The 23142-nt window shown below is 52.3% G+C and overlaps 1 protein-coding gene across 4 annotated transcripts in view; it reads right to left on the reverse strand.

Moving 5' to 3' along the window:
* Positions 1-23142, reverse strand: part of NFIX (nuclear factor I X) — a 227001-nt gene that overhangs the window by 149459 nt on the left and 54400 nt on the right. The window contains exon 1 of one of the 4 annotated variants that reach the window (XM_044994888.1): positions 10560-10909. The exons of 2 other annotated variants lie outside the window; for them this stretch is intronic. The gene's annotated coding sequence lies outside the window, so the exon portion shown is untranslated. Of the gene's footprint in view, positions 1-9690; positions 9799-10559; positions 10910-23142 lie in introns of those variants that run through there. One more of the 4 variants, XM_044994890.1, reaches the window with a different exon arrangement.

A 23142-nucleotide genomic window follows, 5' to 3' on the forward strand; every position in this document is an offset into this window, starting at 1 on the left:
CAGTCTCTGCCCAACCAGCCCTGCCCAGGACTGACATACACGGGATAAATCCATCAGCATGGTCTAACAAACACAATAAATCAAGGAGTCCGACTGCCCCCAGGGGATCCCGTCTGCACTGAAGACAGCCTACCCTTCGCAGACACCTTCCCTCTGCCCAGCTCAAAAGCTCTTCCCTGGGTTCAATCAACCCCTCCTCACTCATTCAGCACCCTTGTCCTCTTTAGACATGGGGACGTTGAAGAACGGGAGCAGGTGGACTTGTCCGGCACTCTGAGGTCACACAGCGCGGCAGCAAGGGAGCGGGAAGCAGACCCCAGGAGTCCTAGCCCTCCCCCACCCCCACTCTACCACACTAGACCCATTCCCCTCCAGATCTTACAGCCTGGGTGTGGGGATCAGCTACAACACCCACTGCCGGCCAGGGAGCCAAGTACGTGTGCATTCGAAGCCTGCATGTGCCAATTAGCCCCTAGACCTGTCTTACTGCCCGGACTTGAAATTCCCAAGAGAATCACTCTGCCTTCATCATAAATGACATCAAAGGCTCCCACTCAGTCTGACATCCTCACCATGCTAATTCAGGGGCTGCTGCCGCTGGCTCTGAGGGCAGGCACCCTGGGACAGGCGCAAAATGTCTCTTCTCCCATGATTAATCTCCTTATTTCCCATGGGGAAACAGGCATTTAGCACAGCTAGAAACCCTACCCGTAGGTGGAGCTGGGCGACAAAAGAATTTATTGGTTCACTTCGAGTTCTGAAAATCTGGAGGGAGGAATTCATTTGGGACTTAACCGAAAATGACATTTGCCAAAAAATCTAAAAATCTGGGGTGGAAGAAAAACTCATTTGGGGTCAAACAAAATGGTTCGGTCAACTCAAAATTAACCATCTCGCTTTGATTTTGAGCCTCTTTGAACTATTAAAAATCAAACGAGGCCATTTTGAAACAAAACAATTGTTTAAATCTGAAACATTTAGAGGGGGGGAGATTTTTGTTTTAATTTTTTTCCCCAATGGACACAGTGCCGCAAAACCAACACAAATTAGCAAAATGTTGGGGGGGGGTCGTCAAATCTGTATTTTTCACCCCAAAAAAGTTTAGATCAAATAATTTTGCCCGGCTTTCCACCTCCTAACTGCTAATACGCTCACCTGGCTTCTTCTTCTTATAGTAGGATTAGACCCTCAGCTGCAAAGACACTGAGTAAGAGACAGTCCCTACCCAGCTCTCATTCAATACCTGTAAGGGGAAACTGAGGCGCAAATTGGTTAGCCCAAGGTTGCCAGCACAGGTAGGCACAGAACCCTGGTGTTCTGACACCCAGCGCAGTGCCTCATGCATAAGATCACACAATCTCTCTGGCCTGCTGCCTCTCTCTCGTCTTGTCAGTGATCCTACCAGCCACGCAGTTTGTTCGTCCTTCACAGGATCAGGCCTTGATTGTAAACAATTGTAACAGAAAACTCTCCGGGGCAGGGCCTGTCTCTCACTGTGTGTCTGTGCAGCGCTCGCCTGGCACAACGGAGGCCCTGATCTAATATCAATAAGGATTATTAAATGGGCACTGAGAAATGGCATAGGCCCAAAATGAACTTAACTTTTAAAATTTAAATTAAAAACCCCACTAAGACTTTTTTTTTCTTAATCAAAACTGTCCTTTGACCCCTTTGAACACCCCCATCCCCCTTCCTTGTAACGTTCACTGGGGGTGAAATTCACCCATCTACAGGGAGTTACCTAGGGCCCTGGTGCTCCGTAAGCCCTCAAAACAGTTCTTGTATTGGGAGTTAGTTGGGGGACAGACCATGAGCTGGGGATCAATTTTACTCTTTGGCGTCAGAGAGCGAAAGCAATTTAGAGACAGAAAGCGAGTGAAAATGACCAGACGCTGCCCCCTACGGAGAATAAACACCACATAAATCTGGAGGCAGCCCCTGCCCTAAAAAACTGGGAGCTGGGTTTTAAAATCATGAAATGTTTGAAAAGAATAACAATTTGCCTTCTGGTTTTTATGAAGCCTTTGGGGTCACGTTTTCAAGATTTTCTCCACAATCACTAGGGCTAGAAATGGTGGGCGAGTTTTTAAAAATTTCTCTCATTTTATGTTAATTTCACTTTTGTAAATGAAAGCCAAGATTCTACCAAAATTCCAAGATGCCAGGAGATGGGGCTTCCAGCAAAGGATTTTAAGTGAGAGATTTTTTTTCAATCAAAGCACCAGAGTCGGCTACACTGGTAAATGGGGAAGAAGAATCAAATGACAACAACAACCATCACCACCCCTAGATTTTCTACAGCGGTTTTCATTAGCAGATCTCACACTGCTGTACAAACAAAGGCAGTAGCCTTCTCCCCCATTTTACAGATGGGGAAACTGAGGCACCCAGCAGGCCAGTGGCAGCGCCAGGAACAGAAGTCAGCTCTCTTGACTCCCATTATAACACTCATTGGATCACGCTGCCGCTTATACGACACGTACTACAATAATGAGAGCGCCAAGAGCTGGATGGAGAGGGATCGAATGAACCCAGCCCAGGTCTCCTGAGAATGACTAAATTAGTTTTGTTTTGTTTTTTTTAGTTCTGGTTTCAATCACTTAAGAAATGTTACTTAGTAACATGGGAGAAAAAAAATTAAATATGAGTTTTCACTTGGGTAACATATTGTAATTTTGTCTTCTAAAGAGTAGCTAACAAAAAAAAAGAAAAAACCAACCAACCCACTCACAAGCATAGAGAAATTGTATCTAGTTCATGGATGTTTGCAGCCGGAAGGGACAGTTCTCTCTGATCCTCTGTCCCCAACACCCGCCTTGCGCGGGTCACAGGATCCCACACACCAACTGCTGTAGCAAGGCCATAAATCCTGGCCGAATTAGAGCTCGTCATTTAGAAAGACGTCTTATCCCCATTTAAAGCGATGGAGAATCCAGCACGTAACTAGCCAGTTGCGGCAATAGTTGATTCCTCTCTCTGTTAAAAATCTGCCCCCCATTCCCAGTCTGACCGTGTCTCGCTTCAACTTCCAGCCGTTGCATCTGGCTAAGCCTTTGTCTGCTAGATTGAAGGGCCTCAGCACCTAGTTCAGGGGGTCTCTGGACACTCTGTGAGGAGGTTCGTAAGGACGGACATTTACAACAGAGCAGGGTGACCACACATTTGCCGGTTCATTGGCAAAGTCGGGGTAGGGGGGGAAGAGTTTCGGGGCAGACTGAAAATGAACATTTTTTAAAATGTTCAACAAATCGAGACACATGGGGGGAAAAAAACCTAATTTCAGGTCAAACAAAGCATTTTGTTTCGACACCGTCCAAATGGTTCATTTCAATTTCAATCGCTTTAAAACAATTTTGAATTGTGTTTTTAATAAAATTCAAGACGCTTTTGAAAGGAAAAGCCGTTGCAGGATGAAAAATGGAAATGTTTTCCTTTTTTCCTGATTCCCCACTCCCCCCGAATCGAAGAATTTGGCAAAAGTGACGCAAATTATATAGATCTTCAACAACTACTGAAATGCAGCCACCTCTAGGGAGAAACAAAAGCAGGTGTTCTGCACCATTTACCGGAGTAAAACGAAATGTGACTTCTCCAAATGAAATCCTGGGGATAATTTATTGTTAGAGGATAAGTCCCCATCCCTCACAGCAGTTTTTCCCTCGCAAGAGCAGGACCGGATCGAGAAAATGTCAGGCCAGCCAGAAAAGGGGAAATAACGTGGCCAATTGTTGATGAGGAGGCTGGGGTGTGGGATGGCAGCCCCGATGTTGCAGGGTGCCTTAGCCGTTCTAATGCTGGCCCATACAAGTGACGGCGATGAGCGTGGTATAAAAAACGAAATAGAACAGAACAGAAGCTAATCAAAGGCCTAAGACCGGGGGGTGCAGGAAGTCGAATGCGATCGCTTTATGTGGAAGGAATGCTAGGAGTTTGCTGAAGCAGTACATACACACACAGGCCTGTTCCCCTGTCCGCGCAGGGAGCACCGAAAGCCACGAAGCAGCAACACGAACATTTGGCCGTCGTGTTAAAAACTGAGACCAGGAGCCAAATAATTTCACAACAGGCAGAAGGGAAGGGGCCACCGAAAATCACAGCTGAGCGCTCACAATGGAAGCCTTCACTGCCAGACGCTGAGATCCGAAATCCCAACATTCTCCATCAACAGACAGATTTCCCCCCACCCTGGCCTCGATTTTAAAATCCCCTTGGGCCCTGACTGGGTGTGAAAGGTGTGCCAAAGCCACCTTCTGCAAATGGTTCCTGCCTTTCTAATGAGCGGAGCATGAGGCCCTACACTGAACCGTCCCCAGATCTGAGGGCACAAATCTTCCCATCTGGGCTTAACAACTTGAGCCACACCTCTGGAATTTTTGAGGCTAAAAAACCATTCAAAGCAAGAGAACCCAAACCCAGCTGCAGGTTGCAATCCCTCGTTCGCCCTACAATAAGTCCTGGCTCTTAGAGAGACTTTTCAGCAGTAGATCTCAAAGTGTATCACACTCTTCAATGTATTTATCCTCCAGCCTCCCTGGAGGGTGGGGCAGGACTATTATCCCCATGTTACAGATGGGGGAACCGAGGCACAAAGCAGTTAAGCAACTTGCCAAGGTCACACAGGAAGCTGACAGCAGAGCAGGGATTTGAACCCACCTTTCACAATTCCTAAGCAAGAGCCCTACTCCCAGACCCCCTTCCTCTGCTTTCAGCCCCCTTGTGCATGATTAGCCAGTCAGCCAATATTCTGCACCGGAGGGGCTCTCGCTTGAGTAAATTTGCATGCATGAGTAAGTACTTCCAGGCTCAAGACCCAAACTGGACCTGCTTCTCAGAAGGGTTGAGCACAGAAATCTGCGCGAGCTGCTGAGCATCCAGCTTCTCTGGGAGAGGGAAAAAAATCAGACAGGTTTTGTTTCAGTCCTTAAATATGGATTTTACAAATGTAGCTTAAATGTAGTTCTGAGATCTTTCACCTTCGATACATTCATGCCCGCCATGGATTTGAAGGCTGTTCTGATCACCTAGTCTGACACATGTTTCACGATCTAAGGAGCTGGAGCTGTGTTATACAAATGTGCCTATTCCCCCCCTTTAAAAAGGCACCTTTTTTTTTTTTTGCTAAAAAAATACATAAAATTGCAGGGTATTTGGAATTTTACAACTCCCACATACCCACATTTCTAGGTGTTTTCAAGCTTTTTTTGGATTATAGACATATACATTCTTTTTCGCCAAATCTGTTTAAAATCCACCCCCCCCCCCCCGCCCTCCATTAGAGGCAACACTGTTTTGCAACTGACGCAGCCTCTTGAACTTTGCTCCAGTCAGATTCACACTAACACTTGCCAACAGGGGAAAGGCGGGGGGGGGGGGTGTCACTTTTTTGTGTGTGTGTGAATCCAGGCAGCTCAGAGAAAGAGACTTCTGTCAAAATAAACCGGGCTTGCATATGCTTCTAAGGTAGAGCCAGGCAAGAGTTCGGGAGGCAGCAAAAGTTACTTTGCAGAGAGCAAAATCTCATCTCTGTTTAGATTCGGCTCCTTGGAATTGCTTCCACCCCCCCCACCTCATCTCTAAGAAACCTCTCCCTCCCTCCAGATCTGAACGGAATATTCAGCTTATTTTTAATAGCGTTGGTTGAATTCAGATGTTCCAGTTTTAAAATAAGAAATCTTGGCTTCCGAGCACCAAGCGGTGACGCAGAGCTGCCTTTCCCCCTGCACGGATCAGCTCTACCCCCAGCAAACAAGCCCTCCATCATGCCCCGTATGAACCCAGGAGGGAGCAGGCCGTGGTTAATTTCACATCTCACTGGGTAACTCTCTGCAGCACAGGCCCCGGGATCTGAACACACAAGCGGCCTGAATCCGCAGTCAATTTTGGCAGCTCCTCCCAGCCCAGACTCTGCTCTAAACTGAGTTTTGCCGCATTCCGCGCTGCCATAAGCCAGTTCTGCTTAGCACTTGAGACAGGACACTACGAGCAGCAGGCTAGTTACTGGCCCGAGATGCTTGCGTCAGGTATGTCGGCGGGAGCTTTGCCCGAGCGAGGACTGCAGGATTGGCCCCTTTCGTTAATTCAGCTTGCAAACTTCACTCCCCTGAGCAACGTCAGCACCGTGAAAAGGGGACTCAGCAAAGGCTTTTACACCAGAAATAGGTACAGCATTGGGCGTTTAATAGACCAACAAGGCATAGTTGTTTACTGCCTTAGTGAACCGCGATGGTGTCATTGCTGTAAAATCAGAGTTTCACTTCTAGCAGCCCACACCCAGATCCACCAAGGTATTTAGGCTCCTAAATTCTACTGATTTCCTCTGATTGCTTTCAGGGGACATTAAATAACGTGTTGGATCTGGGCCCCGGTTTCTAATGGTCTTCTCTCACTTGACATGACTCAGTGCTCTCATGTTTGCACCTATCTCCCCAAGAGCCTGGTGCAAAATGTAACACGCGGGCCGAGCGCACAGTCACAGGATTAACCCAGACAAGATTCATCAGAACCAAGGGGAACGGCAACATGCCATTCAACAGCAACCAGGCCCTCGAGCCCCGATCCACCTCTGGCTACAGCAGCTTGTGACCACAGCTGCACGGAGAGAGGCCACCACAAAGCAACAGCCGCCAAACCCCTCCCAAAAAAAACAAAGGCCAAACCCCACCCTCTCAGGTTATCGACCAAGCCCCACTGTCCGCTGTGGGGCCACCCCTAGGGAGACCAGACCGCAAGTGTGAAAAATCGGGACGGGGGTGGGGGAGTAATAGGTGCCTACATAAGAAAAAGCCCCAAATATCGGGACTGTCCCTATAAAATTGGGACATCTGGTCACCCTAACCACCCCGCCTGAAGAGAGGAGAATCTGACCCTGTGATTTCATCTGGGCCTCAAGCCACTTGGTGTAACATGTTCAAAAGCACCTAGGAGTACGTCTACACTGTAATCAAAACCTGCGGCACCGAATCTCAGAGCCCGGGTCAATTGACTCGGGCTACAAGGCTAAAAATTGCCATGTAGACGGCTGGGCTTGGCCTGGAGTCCCGGCTCTGAGACCCTCCCCACTTGCGGGGACCCAGAGCCCAAACAATGTCTCCACTGCCATTTTTATCCTCCCCTCAACCCAAACCCTGCAAGCCCAAGTCACCGCGGCCATGCTGGGGCGCTCTGCTTGCTCTTAGAACCCTAAATGCTCTTGGCTCCCAAAGTCACTTTTGTTGCGAAGGGCCAGATTCCAAATGTATTTAGGCACCTCCCAGTGCAGATAAGCAACTAGCCCCAGACCCTCCCAAATACCGAGACTCCCACTGACTTCAAGCTTGTGTAGCTGCCCGTCTGTCTCTCTATGCACCAGGATACCTTTGAAAATCTGGCCCTCAATAGCCTAAAGCTCACTGAAAGCCAGTAGGATTTAGCCTCTTAAGTCATTCAGGCACTTTTGAAAATGTTCTTCTTGATGACTTTTCAGAAACTTTGTTACTGTGACCAACATCTCAGCTTCCTGCCAATTAGCCAACGATCACTCTAGGCCAGATCTTCCCTCTAAGCAAAGATTTCCAAACCGCCAGTCCTATTCCACCGATGCAATTTGCAATGGGTTTATGAGAGCTCTGTGCGTTTGTTCGTTAATATCAATGGATTATGTTAAAATTAACACACACCTCTCCATGCGCTCCCCCTCCCCCGACAATGTGCTAGGCTTTATTGCAAGATGGACCACCAAAAAAATTTAAAAAAAAAATTGTTTGCCAAAGGAGAGATATCTGAATGGATATGAATTATTTCACACACCTGCAACTGTTTTCCTTCAGCTGCATCAAGGCATTCCCCCCACCCCGGCCTCCTTTCCCAGTATGAGCTAAAATTCACGTAGCTACGAAAGAAAGCAGCTTTGCAAAATCTCATCCATAGGTTTATCAAGATATAAGAAAAAGAGGTGCATCTGCTTACTTGGTATTTGCTTATTTTAAATTTGTTCTCTATCTGCCATATGAAATGAAATTAATATGCCAAAATTCAGTGTCTCAAACGAGGTAGCTTTTGGTTTGCTTTATATATCTGTATCTATAGACTACAGGAGAAGGCATTGGAACACAGGACCTTCTGATTGAATTCACAGTTCCTGGGTGACCCTGGGCAAATCACTGAATTTCTCTGGGCCTCAGTTTCCCTTCTTCTGAACCATGCTTTGTCTGTTTTGTTCATTAGGCCCTGATCCTGTCCAACACATGAGCATTAACTCTCTGCTCAGGACAAGCGCGTCACATTAAGCACATGCACACATCCTTACAGGAAGAAGGAATTTTCTCTTGTAAACTGTCCCTGGCCATCTGTACAGCCAAGGGAACCAACCTCGGATGGCACCTTTGGAGCGATTGTAATACATATAATAATCCAACTCATAATATATATACACTGCAGTAAACTCTGCTTCCTCAGCCAAGCTGTACGGACAATATCTCTGCTCAATCTTCAATTCAACGGAGAAGGAAGTTCACTATTTTAAACACAGCAAAGCCAAGATTGAATTCAGCTGTTGGTATTTTCAAATCCCCCCCAACCCCATTTTTTTTCTCCTCCGCAAGACAGGCAGGAAAGCCATTATCAATTTCTTCCCCTCCTCACTGCCTAGCAATCAAATAAACAAACAAAACAGGGTTGCACCGATGAGCGGGAAGACATGGATTAAAACTGTTGCAATCCGATTGTGGGGTTTTTTTTTAAGTACCGCTGCGGCACTAGTTTGCCATAAAACAGACCAAGGCGACTTTTCCTGCTGCCTTCGCCAAAATGGCCCATAGTCGCTTATGAGGTGTAACCTCTCTCCAAGCCCACAGCACCTGGGGCAAAAGGCTTTTTTTGCAATCTACAGTTCAGAAAAGGAACTGGCAACGTGGCAGTGACCCTTCACAAATAAGAAGTCCTGCCCCTGTCACTGCCATAAATAAAGGCTTTGTTCCAGTTCTGGCTAAAATATTCCCCTGGCAAAAGGAACGTGGATTTCTGGCCATTGCTTTTCAGGTGTGTGAGCCGATTTTCTTTCGGGTGGATTTTCCTATAGCAATCGGGTACTTTCTTCCATCCACACACAGCCAGACCCTCTTCGCTGATCGTGCACATTCCACCAGCCCAAAATACTAATAAAGCAAATCAAGAGGTAAATAAATTGCGGGTGGTTGTTTTTCTTCCCCCCCCTCCCTTTTTTTTTGTGTGTGTCCCCCCTCCCTAAATTTCATTTGCTTTTTATTTCATTGGGGAGAAATAAAAACACAAATCCGCACATTGGAATAAAACCTGGCTTCCTACCAAGTGCTCTGGACTTTATCTCACTCACCCCTGTATAAAAATATTGCTTAATTGTGTTCTCTTCGTTTCTTTATTTTCGCAAGGGTGCGGGTGGCCTTAGCACACCCAAAAAAGGAAAATTTATTTTTTTAAATAGTGCTAAAAATGAAATTCAAACCCTTTCCCTAGAGCTGCAAATACTGTTCAATTAGAGGTTTTCTCATTCAAAAGAAGGGGGGGCTATTACTTGATAACTCTTCAGTACAGGCTTTAAATACAACCTCTGTCTTATTTCAACTGACCAGGCCACTGCGTTTATCCATCCCCCAAAAGGGCTCCCACTTGCTGAAAAATCAGACTCACTCCAGCACGACGCCCGCTGAAGAAAATACACCACATACATACACTCACCAATGCCCTAGAAAATCAGCGGTGTCCTGTTGACTCCCAAGTCAGGACAGGGGAGGGTCAATTTAGTACAATTCTCTTTTAAGCCAATTATCCTCTTCTCTGCGTAGCCTCTACAAGCATTTGATCTCTTCACCCCACAGCGTTGTGCTTTGGGGGTGTCAAGCTGCCCTTTAGAAAGCGGCTTGGAAACATATTAGCACTTTTGTTTGTTATGAAGCACAAGCAACAGCCGAACGTTCCTGTGACACACACACACAATGTCCTGTAATCTCATATATGATCTTTCCACACTCTCATCCGCCAGCCACACGGACTCATTCAAGACAAGTAAGACATTTACTGTTACCATATTACATTATTCTGTCTATCGAAACACCTACCCAGATTTGACCTGACCATTGGGGGTGGTTGTTTTTTTAAAGGGGGGGGCTATTTTGATGTTGTTTCAGAATAGTTCTTGTGTGGTGACATTTTTTTTTAAAGCAAATTCATCTTAAGGGGACAAGGGGACTCGACTGGTTGCATTTTTAAAGCCAGGAGCTGGAAACCCCCAAAGCTGCAAAGCAAAACCCTTGACAGTAGGTTGGCCATTTCTCTCTCGCTGGTTTCTCCTCCCAACCCCCTGTCCCTTGTGCAAGGGTCTGCCTGTGCCCGTCACCCCCATCCCGGTTTTGTAAATCACACTCACCGTCAAGACACCATCTCTAACCCCCCCCCCTCCTCCCTTCCCTCCCCGGAGTTTGTAAAGTACACGCAGCAGCGAAATGCCCCGGCAGAGGTTCGATGTGCAGAATACAAAGCGCTCTTGTTTGCTGCTTTGGAAGGGAAAGTATTAATAAGAGGAAATTATTGATTCTCATGGCACGTACCATTATGGTGCAGGGAAACTGGCCAAACATCAGAAACCCATTTCCCCCTCTCTCTAAAAAACAAAACAAAACAAAACAAAGCAAAAAAAAAAGCCCCCAAACCAGCCAGACAGGGGGAAAAAACTGCTCTCGAGTTTCCACAAACCCTTCGACTTCTTGCAGCGGAAGCAGGAGACGGAAAAAGAGCGACGCCCCGGCCAAGGCGAGAGGAGCGAGCGAGCCTCGCGCGGTTCCCGATCGGCCCGGGAAGGAGGGAAGGGAAAAAAAAACAGAGGAAAAACAAATTGGGGGGAGGGGGGTTCGCCTGGCGCTGGGAAGAAAATCGCGACCGGCGCGTCTCGGGCTCTCGCTCCTTCCTCCCCGGCTGGATCCTTTTTTACTCTAACGTCTCGCCCAAGTTGGAAGGAGATTGGCCTGCACAGCCTGGAGAAATGCCACCTTCTGTGCCGCCCGGTTTTGCAACCCTTCCAGCTCGAGCGGTGCAGCGGCGGGGGAGGGAGGAGAGGGACCGGGGGGGGGGGGGTCTGGGCAAGTGAAGCTCTGCAGGAAGTTTGCTGCCGAGCTGGCAGAGCTGGGGGGGGGGGTTGCTGGTGGCTGTTCCCCCCCGGTTTGGGGCGCTTTATTGGGGTCTCTCGAGCGGCTGGGGGGCCCTGGGGGGGAGGCCAGCGCTGGCCCAGCACCCTGCTTTGGGGCGAGCCGGAGCCCGAGCTGCGGCCGTGAGTGAAGTAAGAGCCGGGCACTGGGGGGGGGGGTAGCCCCAGGAGAGGTGGGGGAGGGGGAGGGGGAGCGCGAGGGGGGCAGGCAGCAGAGGAGAGAGACGGAAAAGGGGCCGGGGGGGGGGGCTCCGCACTGTGCCCCCCCGTCCCCGATCTCGCACTATTGCAATCAATGGGGGGGGATCGCGCCCTGAGCGCCGGGATGCGGGGGGGTCATTTTATTTCCTGCGGGGGGGGGTCAGAGGCAAATCTTTCCAACGTGTCTAGAGAGAGTCACCCCCCCCCCATTCAGTCCCGCTGGATGGGGGCGGCTGATTTCTTACTAACCCCCCCCCCGGGCCACTCGCTCCGGTCTTTCCCCGCCGGAAAACCGGGGCACCAGCTCCCCACGCACCCAGCGGAGCTCGCTGGCCCGAGCCCCCTGTGCGAAGTCCTGAGACCCCCCCCACCTAACCCGGCCCCCACGTGTGTTCAGAGGCGCGGGGAGAACAGCCCCAGTTCCTAGTTGCAACGTGCCGGGGCAGAAACCCGGCCACGCGCGCAGAGCTGCAGCCCCCCCACGCCACCCACACCCACGCGGCACCAGCGGGGAGCTAGTCAGCGGCCGGGGGGGGGGGGTTGCTCCCACCGGTGGTGAGAAAGCCCCTGTCCCTGGCTAGCCCGGCTAGTCACCTGCCCGCCGCCCGGGAGCGCCACCCGGGGCCGTTAGTCACCCGGGGGGGGGGGGGGGGGGGGCACGTGTGAAGTTTTCTCCTGCAGCAGCAGGGAAAGGAGACGCTGGTTTATCCGTTAAACAGCAGCCGCGTTTCTCCCGTCTCTGGGTACCTGGCAGGCTGCACCCAGCCTATCTGCTGCCTGCCTCACAAAACGCGCACGTCTCGCTCCAGGGCTGCCTGGTGTGAAGGCGTCTCTCTGCCAGTGACAGGGTATTGACCAAAGCTCTTCGGGGGGGGGGGGACACCTGCTATAAAAACTCCCCCCGGGATACAAAATCGGACTTGCTCACAGAGCTACCAAATCGGGCGCCCACCCCGGGGGTCGCATGACTTCTGCAAAATGGCAGAAGAGACTTGTAGCTTCTTTGGGAAGGAGGCTGGGAAAACTCGGCTCCACTCAGAGCAAAAGCAACTATCGCGGCTGCATTGGGGTGGGGGCCCGTCTCGTAGAAGATCCCCGCAGCTAGACATATTTGGGGGGGAGGGGCAGAGGGGGGAGCATTATGTCCGAAGGGTGAACAGACTTGACTGGAAACCATTCACTTTGCAAGGAGCACTTTAAAAACACACACGAGGAAACAGTTCTGGGAAGCGGTGGATTTTTTAAAAACCACTCGGTGGGGGGGAGTAATTTAACCTTTTGGTAAAACCTCTCCCCTGGGAAGTTGTCTCAAGATCAGAGGTGTCACCAGCTTCGGGCTAACTGCCAAAGTGGCCTGGTCGCCCCAGGAGAGCGGCTGATGCACTGAAACATGCAGCGACCATGCAGATTTCACCTTCATTTACTGCAACCTCAGACTGCGTTCTTTGGGCCAACGCAACGCTGCAAATACCCCGGCGGGTCTTTCCCGTGACTGGGGCCTGCAGCAGTCAGAGGGGAAGAATTGCTCCACTATATAATAACAGGTTGAATCTGCTGTTTAAAGGCATTTTATTACATGTCACCCAGCGGGATAATAACCTTTATTTAAAACAAACCTTTCCCTTGTTCTGATACATCCTGTGTTTATCCTCAGAAGCAGTTTACAAATGGCTGTTTGCATTTTCCCCAATTTGTTTGAGTTTCTAATTAAATTGCCATGAAGATCCTAATCCATCTTGACATTCTAACTTTCCCAAGTTAAGTAGGCAGCTTGGTAGTAGTTTGGTGTCAGCCTTAATAATACTAATTATTGCAAATAAGGCTCTGCTTTGCTGCTCCCAAAATATTTTTAAACAGCTCCCAGATAAAGGAAGCAGATTCTATTGTTGATAGGAAACAGTCTTGAGCTGAAATTTGCAAAGCAGCGCTGCATAAGCATCTAGGCATGAGCTGATTTGCACATAATCACATGCAAGCCTGCAGATCTGTGTGTTTCTTTGATCGGTTGGAAAAATACAAAGTAGTTCTTTTTGTAGATTTTTCTGATGAGAAAAACACTTTTGCAAAATTTGACAATATATTGTTCACGTGTCCACCCCTTCCAAACTCCACCCCCCTCCACAAACTCGATGTTCCCTATTTTTAGGGGGGGGGGGGGGTAAATGACTAGAAATGGGTTTAGCCTCTTTCCACAGTTTTGGGGCGTGGGCAGCTTTGAAGGGGCGCGAAAAGACGAATTCAAAACCCTGAAAACTGTCCCTCCAAACCTCGCGCTCCTTTGGTCTGAAAATCGGTTTGCCTGGTTTTTCCTGAATAGGCGCAAAGCTGAAGCGAGAGAATCGAAAGAGGTTACTCCCGGGACGGGACAGAGCGAGCTATTTTGGAAGTTTGCGTCAGGGAAACGCCTTCCTAGCTCGGGATCTCTGCGGGGTCTGTCGCTTGCAAACCCTACATCTTCCTACGGAAATCTGATTTTTAAAGATGAAACTGCTCGCAACTCGTGGCGATCCCCGTCTGCCTGCGGTGAAGCTAAACGCCGCGGGGGATGTTTGTACCTCGGAGCTCCGATGCTCGAGCTGTTCGAGTTGCACTAAAGTCACATGGAAGTTTCACTCCCCTTTAGCTAAAAAGTGTTTGACCCGCACAATTGCGGGCGTTGGAGAACTTCGAAAATTAACAGCTGCGGAAGCGCAGATTGCAAATCCAGCTCGAACCAGCACTGTAATCCTGGAGCGCTGTGGTTTTAATCTTAAACGTGGTATATAACTAAGAAGTGTTTGTTGGTGTTTGCAATCAAACCCAATAAACAAAAGTCAGCAGCATAACAAAACCCCACGAGATGGGGGAAAAGCTGCCCCTAGTCCTCGTAGACTGATTCCTTTAGTATCAGCACAAACCAATACACAATCAACTTCATTCTGCGGGGGAGGCGTTAGCTGTTTTTCTAAAGATTACAAACTAAAAAGACCTGAAACTGACGCGTGTCATGTACGTGATGGATCTTCAGTTTTACTGAAAATGCCTCAACAGAAAGAAATCAGTTTGGTTTAATAGATGGAAAACCATAAATTGATCCTCCTAACAAGTTTGAAACCGAGAAGCTAACGAATCTCAGCCATTCAAATACAAGTCATTGCATTTTTTTCCTGCCTAGGAAAGCTTTGGTAGATCTTTTCACACTTCAGATTTTCCTGTTTTTTTTCCGCACCACTAAAATCAACTTGTTTCTAAATAACGGAGAGAGAGAGATTCATTTTCTTCATTTGCTGATTCAGAGATTTCTCCGTGCATCTAGAAAAAATGTCTTTCAGCCCTAAAGAAGGGGCGAATGTTGCACGTTATATCTGAAGGAGATTTACTAATAATGCAGGTATTATATTTCATGACCTGAATTAGATCTTGACATTTTGGTTGATTTTAGAAACGAAATTGCATTTTTCCCCTATAGGGTGCGATTTTTTAAAAAACAAATCTATAATCTACAAACTAAACAAAAGGAGAGATTTGGATGGCAATCGTTTTATTTATTTGGAAACATTTCTGCATCAAGCTACAAATTGGATTGGATTTTGAGCAGTGGATTTGGATAATATTTTGACAGACAATTTCTCAAAACAAAAATTGCAGTTTGCATCGTAAACATGTCAGAGAAAAGGAGAGGAAACTAGCTTCGATTTTTCTCTAGAAGAGAACAATTGGATTTTACAATGATCAAAGAGGGGTTTGCGCTTACACTGCTACATTTGAACCTATATGTTTCTGGCTGACATAACGGGTATATTTTCTCCAAGTGGATCGAAGTGTTTACATTCTCCCCTCGGAGGAATTTTTATTCCCAGCTTGCCAACATTTTTGTAGCATTTTACATGAAAAAAAATCGAAATAAGAAGCAGCAAATGAATCTGATTTATTAGACAATGAGGAGAAACAATGTACCGAGTTATAGATCTATGCGCTAAGACAGAAGGGCGTTTTGTGAGGTCTGGACATGTAAAACAGGCCAAAACCGCATCAAACTATCCGCTGAGTCCTTTAAAAAACTCAAAGGGAAAGAAAATGTTGATTATTTTGACCGGATTAGAAAAAGTTCCCTGAGAAATAGCCCTGTGCGTGTATAGAAATTCGCATCTTAGTATGTAGCAGGCAAGGGTTTCTTTCTAGTTAATGTCACAAATCAATATCTTCTCTCGCTCTGAGGGAGTTTATAAAATGTTCTATTTCTAAACCAGATCCACACAGACGGCGAGATCTGTGCATCTAGCACATGAGAGCTGAAGACGAGCTCTGTCTGTGTAGCTGGAAAGCTGGTTTCTTTCCTCACCAGAAGTTGGGGCAGTAAAAGGTTTCCCTCGCCCGCCTGGTCTCTCTCGGATCCTAGGACCAACCTCTCTCCCTAGAGCAGATTTCTTCGGAGTGTGTCCATACATTCTCCCCCCAGATATTATCCCCCCCGCCGCCAGTCTAAGGTCAATGGCAGCAATACCTGGATCACTACATTTCACTCTTGTCAACATGGCAATGTCAGAAATCACTCCGCAAAGGTGAGCACGTGTCACTCCCTCTCCTTCATCAATGGGGAAACTGAGGCACCGAGACACAAAATAAACTTGCCCAGGGTTCTGACACCCAGCCCCCCCCCCGGCTCTGAGCACTAGACCCCACTAGCCAGTACAAGAACCAGCAGCCCTGCCTCCCAGTATCCTGCTCTAACTACTAGTCCCTGCTGTCTCCTCTCTCTGCCTAGTGCAGAGCTGAGCGACTTAGCCAGGGCAGCAGCATGTTGAGTGGGCAGCGCCAGAGCCACCTGGTCTCTCTCTCCCCGCTCGCTCTCTCTGGGCAGTGCAGACACCCCCCCCCCCACACTGCCCCACTCAGCACCAGTGCCTGGCACACGCCTTGGGCCTGCTCCCCTCCCCCTCTCTCTTAGCTCCTTCCCCAACCAAAGAACTTGCCTTGGCAGCCTCACCCCCAGTGCAGTGTGGCGCACGCTTCCCGGCCTGGTAGTGGGAGGAGGGAGGAGATGGGGCTGCCCCATCCTCCAGGCCTCCCCAAAGGGGCCTGCTTTTCAACCCTCTCCCAAGAGGGGCTGGAGGGACCCTGCCCCACCTGCCAGCCCCGGAAGGGTGGATACCAGGCGAGAGGAGCCCGGTGGGTACAGTCCCCTGGGGCTGTGGGGGGGGGAATAGCATGTTCTATTACACCCACCAGTGTGCCTGCCCCCAAACAGGGGGCACCATGGGCAGTGTCATCCAGGCCCATGCCACGGCTTTAGGCATGATCCCCAGAGCCCTCAATGTGCTAGGACCCAGAGCTCAGGTCAATGCAGAGATGAGAGGTACCGTGCTCAGGGAAGGACAGCCAGGACGCCTGGGTTCTACCCCAGCTCAGGGAGGGGAGTGGGATCTACTGGTTAGAGTGAAGGGGGGCTGCGAGCCAGGACGCCTGGGTTCTATTCTGAGCTCTGGGAGGGGAGTGGGGGCTAGTGGTTAGAGCAGGGGGGCTGTGAGCCAGGATGCCTGGGTTCCACCCCAGCTCAGGGAGGGGAGTGGGGGCTAGTGGTTAGAGTGAAGGGGGGGGCTGCGAGCCAGGACTCCTGGGTTCTATTCTGAGCTCTGGGAGGGGAGTGGGGGCTAGTGGTTAGAGTGAAGGGGGGGCTGCGAGCCAGGATGCCTGGGTTCTATTCTGAGCTCTGGGAGGGGAGTGGGGGCTAGTGGTTAGAGCAGGGGGGCTGCGAGCCAGGACTCCTGGGTTCTATTCTGAGCTCTGGGAGGGGAGTGGGGGCTAGTGGTTAGAGCAGGGGGGCTGTGAGCCAGGATGCCTGGGTTCCACCCCAGCTCAGGGAGGAGAGTGGGGGCTAGTGGTTAGAGTGAAGGGGGGGCTGCGAGCCAGGACTCCTGGGTTCTATTCTGAGCTCTGGGAGGGGAGTGGGGGCTAGTGGTTAGAGTGAAGGGGGGGCTGTGAGCCAGGACGCCTGGGTTCTATTCTGAGCTCTGGGAGGGGAATGGGGGCTAGGGGTTACAGCAGCAGACTGGTCAAGTGCCCTTGGTTCTGGGTGCCTGGGACTCCCCCTCCAGGGCTAGCAGTGAGATCCGCGGCTGGCCCAGCCCCTGTGCCTCACTCTCTGGGGTGGGTCATGGGTCTGCTCGGCCCACGGCCCCGGCTTTGCCCTTTAACCTTTGCCCTGCACAGGGCCTGGCTCCCTTAACAAAGGACCAGTCTTGGGGGCAGGGGAACCGTGTGGGCGGACAGGGCTGGGGACCAGGAACACTCGCTGCCTAGACAGGCTTCCGCGATTAGCTCAGAGCTGGCCAGGACTCCTGGGTCCTTCCCATCCGCCCTCAGCTCACCCCTGGGTGAATCGGGGACGAGGGTGGTACCTAGAGGAGCCATGGGACAAGGCTGGTTAAGCTGCCTGGAAGGCAGGCAGGGTAAGATGAGGAGAACAGAGGAGTTACCGCAGCCAGGACAAACAGGCCTTCGCTGGCATCAGCCTTGAGGAAGGATCCGCAGCACCAGACCCACCAGCCAGCCTGGCTGTCAGCCTGATTCAGGTGACAGGGCCTCTTCTCACCTGCAGGGCCGGCTCCAGGCATCAGCTTAGCAAGCAGGTGCTTGGGGCAGCCACTCCGGAGAGGGGCGGCAGGTGCGGCAATTCGGCGGAGGGTCCCTCACTCCCGCTCGGAGCGAAGGACCTCCCGCTGAATTGCCGCAGATCGCAATCGCAATCGCGGCTTTTTTTTTGGCTGCTTGGGGCGGCAAAACCCCTGGAGCCGGCCCTGCTCACCTGCCCTAGCACACCCACTCCCTGCTGGAATAGCTACCCCCAGATCCCCCCAGAGCCAGCACAGCATCTGGGGAACACCAGGCCCCTCACGGCTGCGCTATGCGAACCTGGGCCCCAACGTGCAGTAAAAGAAACAAAGCGGGTCTTGAGGGCTGGCCGGCTCAGAGTCAGGGAATGGGAGACGGGGCCTTTCTCCTCTGGGGGCACCAGTTCCAATCTGCCCCCAGGGCCGAGGCTGGCTCAGGGGGCAGGGAATGGGACATGGGGCCGGCCAGCCAAAATCTGGGCCCCCTAGCCATATGGCACAGACCCCCAAACCTTGGTGCCCCCTACCTAAGCCCTCAGCACCTGGAATCCGGGGCCAGGACCATTTCATTCCCTCTTCGCTTCCTCCCCCAGGGCCTCTGGGTTTGCTGACTCGGGGGAATGGGCTAAGGGGTCTGTGACACTGTGTGATCTCCCCCCTTTACCCACAAGCTCCTGGATTTAGGGGGAATCCCGCCATCTTTAATATTCCCCCTTTTCCCAGTGCCTTCCATTCTGTGGGATCGCTTTAGGTCCGACACAACAGTTCAGTTAGTGTCTGCTCAGGCCGTGAGCTGGGCCGGCTTGGGGGGACCCCTCTACGCTCGGCAAGGCAGCACGTTCCACTCGCCTGACTTACAGCGGGTGCCCACCTGTCCAGAAGGGACCGTTGTGACCCTCTAGCCTGTCCTCCTGGCTAACACAGGCCAGAGAATGGCCCCAAAATAATTCCTAGAGCAGAGCTTTTAGAAACACATCCTGTCTTGATTTAAAAATCACCAGTGCTGGAGAATCCACCACGACCCTCGGCAAATAGTTCCAGTGGTTAATTACTCAGTGGTAAAAGTTTACGGTGCATTTCCAGACTGAATTTGTCTGCTTCAGCTCCCAGCTGCTGGCTTGTGTGGGACCTCTCTGCTAGACTGGCGAGCCCCTTGCTAAATCTGTGTTCCTTACGAAGGCACAGACAGGCTGGGACCAAGTCACCCCTTAGCTTTGTCTTTGTTACACTGAATCGATGGAGCTCCTTGAGTCTCTCACTATCGGGCATTTCTAATCTCTACTCCGCCCCCGCTCCAATTTAGCAACATCCTCCTTGCATTGCGGGCACCCGAACCGAACACGGGATCCCAGCAGCAGCCACACCAGTGCCAGATCCAGAGGTAACAGCACCTCCCTGCTCCTACTCGAGATGCCCCTGTTTAAGTATCTCTGGTTTGCATCAGATTTGTTCCTAGACAGATACACCTAGACTTGGCCGTATGAAAAGGCCTTGTTTGCGTGCAGCCCACGCTGCATCACTGACCTGGGCTCTTATTTATCCCTCCCACAATGTGTGTGTCAGCTGCGAACTTTCGCCGTTAACGCTGGGGCCAGCTGGGATGCTCCAGCTCTCAGACAAGCAGGACCAATGGCAACCTCGACGGCCAGTCTCAAGCCCAGAGCTGGGTCCTCCCTCCCCCAAGTGCTAAAACTGGATGCCGGAAATGCCCGCTCAGCCCTGCAGCTGGCCCCTCTGTGCCCAGATGTTTGACCAGAGCTCGCTTGGTCACAGAGCAGCATGATCTAGTGGGCAGACAATTGGCCTGGGTATCAGGACTCCTGGGTTCTGTTCCCAGCTCTGTCACTGAGCTGTCGTGTGACCTTAGGCACGTCCCATCCCTGTTCCATGCCTCAGTTTCCCCACCCATCCTTTGTCTATTTAAACAGAGCTCTTCAGGGCAGGGCCTGCCTCTCGGTGTCTGCTCAGTGCCTGGCACGAGGGGGCCCCACCCTCCAGTGGGATGTCTAGGTGCTAGAGTAAGATACCTCACAACAGAAACCAGCCTTGCCAGGGCAGACAGCAGAATCTCTGCCATAGTCTCGTTGCTGCCTGTGAATGGGCAGCGGTTGCAGTGTCAGAGCCATCAGCCAGGCTGGAGCAGCTGAGTTACCAAACCTGGGGGTGTGTGGGAATCCTGAGCCCCAGCCCTCCAGTGGTGCCCATCCCCCCAGCTCTGCTGATGCCCCTCAGTCCCGACCCGCAGCCCCCTGCTAGCCCACGCTTGGGCTCACAGCTCTGCCGGTGCCCCACAGCCTCACCCCCTGTGTCCTGTTTGGCCCTGGAGCACCCTAGTGCTAAGTGATATCACTGGGACAGGATGGAACAAGAAGGCTCTGGAGGGAGCAGCCCGGGCACCATTCATAGGCAAGTATTGGCTTCTCCGTTCCTGCCCCAGGCTGCCTGCACCCCCCCCCCCAGCCGCCCTTGTGCCCAGGCTGCCTGCAGACATCCCGCTGGGGGGCACGCTAAGGAGAACCCCCCAGCCGCTGGAGCAGGTGCAGAACTGGCGGGTTCTAGTCCTGGCTCTGGAAGGGAAGTGGGGTCTAGTGGTTGGAGCAGCGCAGGAGGCGGCTGGACTCCTGGGTTCACTGGCGTGGCTGCCCCGAAGCTCAGGGTTTTCTCATTAACACGTCCTTTCTAAAATAAATACACTTCAAGCTTCTCCCACACAGAATGCCTCCCGCAGCCGCACCACCCCAGAGGGGAGGCACCTGCTTGCCCGGAGGTTCTGTTCCCTGGAATGCCCCCTCGGAGCGAGGCGCAGGGCACGGCAGGCGCCAGCTGCTGCTCCAGCTGGTGATGCGCTCGGAGCGCCCGGCCCGGCGCAGCAGGCGGGTCCCGTGGGCCGGGCAGGGACAGACCAAGGACCAGGCAGCTCGGTGTTCGCTGACCTTCCACTCATGTAAAAAGTGACAGGACGACAACAGCCCTGTCCCCTCGCCCTGCTCTGCCAGAGGCCCTCAATGCCAGCCTGCAGCCCCCCTGCAATCCCAGCTCTGGCCTCCCCCCAACTCTCCCCCCCACAGCCTATGGGAGTCCAGGCTGCCCCCCACAGCTGGGCTGATGCCCCTCAATTCCAGCCCCCGGCCCTGCCCCCCCAGCTCAGAAACCAGCCCTTTAAACAAAATCAGCTGGATCAATGTTGGTTTTAAGCCAATTTTAACCACAGCACACAGGCCCCCCCCCTCAATTTATCTGAGCCCTGCCTGGGGGAGGGCAGTGGGGGAAGCAGGGGGTTAGATCTCCATGGTCCATTCAGCCCTCAGCCTCCATGGGCCCTGGTTAATGTCCATTAAGCAGATGGCATCTAGAGTTGGGGGCGGGGCTAGGAGTCAGGACTCCTGGGTTCTATTTTGGGGTAACCAGTGGGCTGAGACCCAGCAGACTTGTTTCATGCAAGGGACTCCCAGTTGTGAGGCAGGGACTGAGGCAGATCTGTTAGCAGTGTCCTGCTCTCTCACTGCTCCCCCCGGCGCTCTGACAAACAGCTGGGTCGGTCGCTCACAGTTCCAAGGGGCACTAGCCGTGGCAGCCCCAGGAGATGCCCAGCATGGCTGGGATCTCAGGGCACAGGCTGCCCGGCTCCAGCTCCTGTCTGACACTCCCCCTGCCCCACGATCAGCTGAAGGAGCCAAACCCAGTGACAATGAGTCAACAACGGAGGAGTTTTAGAGGGATCTAGTGGTTAGAGCAGGGGGCTGGGAGCCAGGACTCCTGGGTTCATTCCCAGCTCTGGGAGGGAAGTGGGCCTAGTGGTTAGATCGGGGGGGGGGCTGGGAGCCAGGACTCCTGGGTTCTGTTCCCAGCACTGGGAGGGGAGTGGGCCTAGTGGTTAGATCGGGGGGGGGCTGGGAGCCAGGACTCCTGGGTTCTGTTCCCAGCTCTGGGAGGGGAGTGGGCCTAGTGGTTAGATCGGGGGGGGGGGCTGGGAGCCAGGACTCCTGGGTTCTGTTCCCAGCTCTGGGAGGGGAGTGGGCCTAGTGGTTAGATCGGGGGGGGGCTGGGAGCCAGGACTCCTGGGTTCTGTTCCCAGCTCTGGGAGGGGAGTGGGGGCTAGTGCCTGTGTTATTGTCTGCAAAGCGTAGGGAAAGGCGGGTCGGGTTGGATCCAGCAGATCCAGCCCCAGGGTCCCAACCTCCCCTCCTGCCCCCACTCTGTGCACACCCAGGCCTCAAGCAGGGAGCCAGGTCAGGGCCCTGAGCCTCCTGCTCTAACCACTAGACCCCACTCCCATCCCACAGCCAGGGATAGCTGCGGGGGGGAGGGGAGCCGATGCTGGCAGAGTGGGGGGCAGGAAGTGGCCAGTCACTGCCAGCCAAGGCCCCTCTCCCAGCCTCGCCCATGGATTCCCCCTCTACCCAAATGTTTCCTGGCACCGATAGCTGGGAGGCCATTTGCTGCAGAGAATGCATGACGGGTGGGATCATGAGTGTTGGGGGGGCGGGGGGGGCTGTCTGGCACACAGGCCTGGGCAGCTGCACCATCCCTCCCACACTGACACACCCTTACGGCACGGGACTCGGCTACTGGCAGGATCGATCTGCACCCCAGGACAGACGGACAAGGGCAGATGAAGCCTCGTTTGGGGAGGGGCTAGTGATCCCCCTTTACCTGGCTGACCCACATCACGGTAAGGCCATTCCTTCCCGCCCTTGTTAATTACCCCAATCAACCCCCTTGGCTGGAAAGGGGGGGCAGTGCTAGTGGTTAGAGCAGGGGGGCTGGGAGCCAGGACTCCTGGGTTCTATCCCCAGCTCTGGAAAGGGAGAAGGTCAAACCTCCCCACCCCCGTTTCCTCAGGATCCTGTCCCCCAGCCCCACTCCTCCCCCTCGCGCTACCAACCAGCCCTGGGATTGCTGAGATGCCAGCAGGCGGCAGAGGGTAGGGAGTGTGTGAGGGTGTCTGCCCAGTTCCTGCATTCCCCACAGGGGTGGGGCAGGCAGCAGTGATGCCTGGCACAGTCCCTCCCCCCACCCTCCCGCACGGGTTGCCCAGGAAGCAGACAAATAGGGGTGTTTGGCAGGGCACCTTCTGCCTCTTCTTCCACAGACAGGTGGGATCTAGACCCCCTCTGCCCGTCCCAGCACCCCCTGAATTCACAGTCCAGCCCCCACTCCCAGGGGAAGGGGGCTCTGAGCCTGCTTAGCTCTCCAGTG

This window comes from Mauremys mutica, chromosome 20, assembly GCF_020497125.1.
Source record: "Mauremys mutica isolate MM-2020 ecotype Southern chromosome 20, ASM2049712v1, whole genome shotgun sequence".
Taxonomy (NCBI): domain Eukaryota; kingdom Metazoa; phylum Chordata; order Testudines; family Geoemydidae; genus Mauremys; species Mauremys mutica.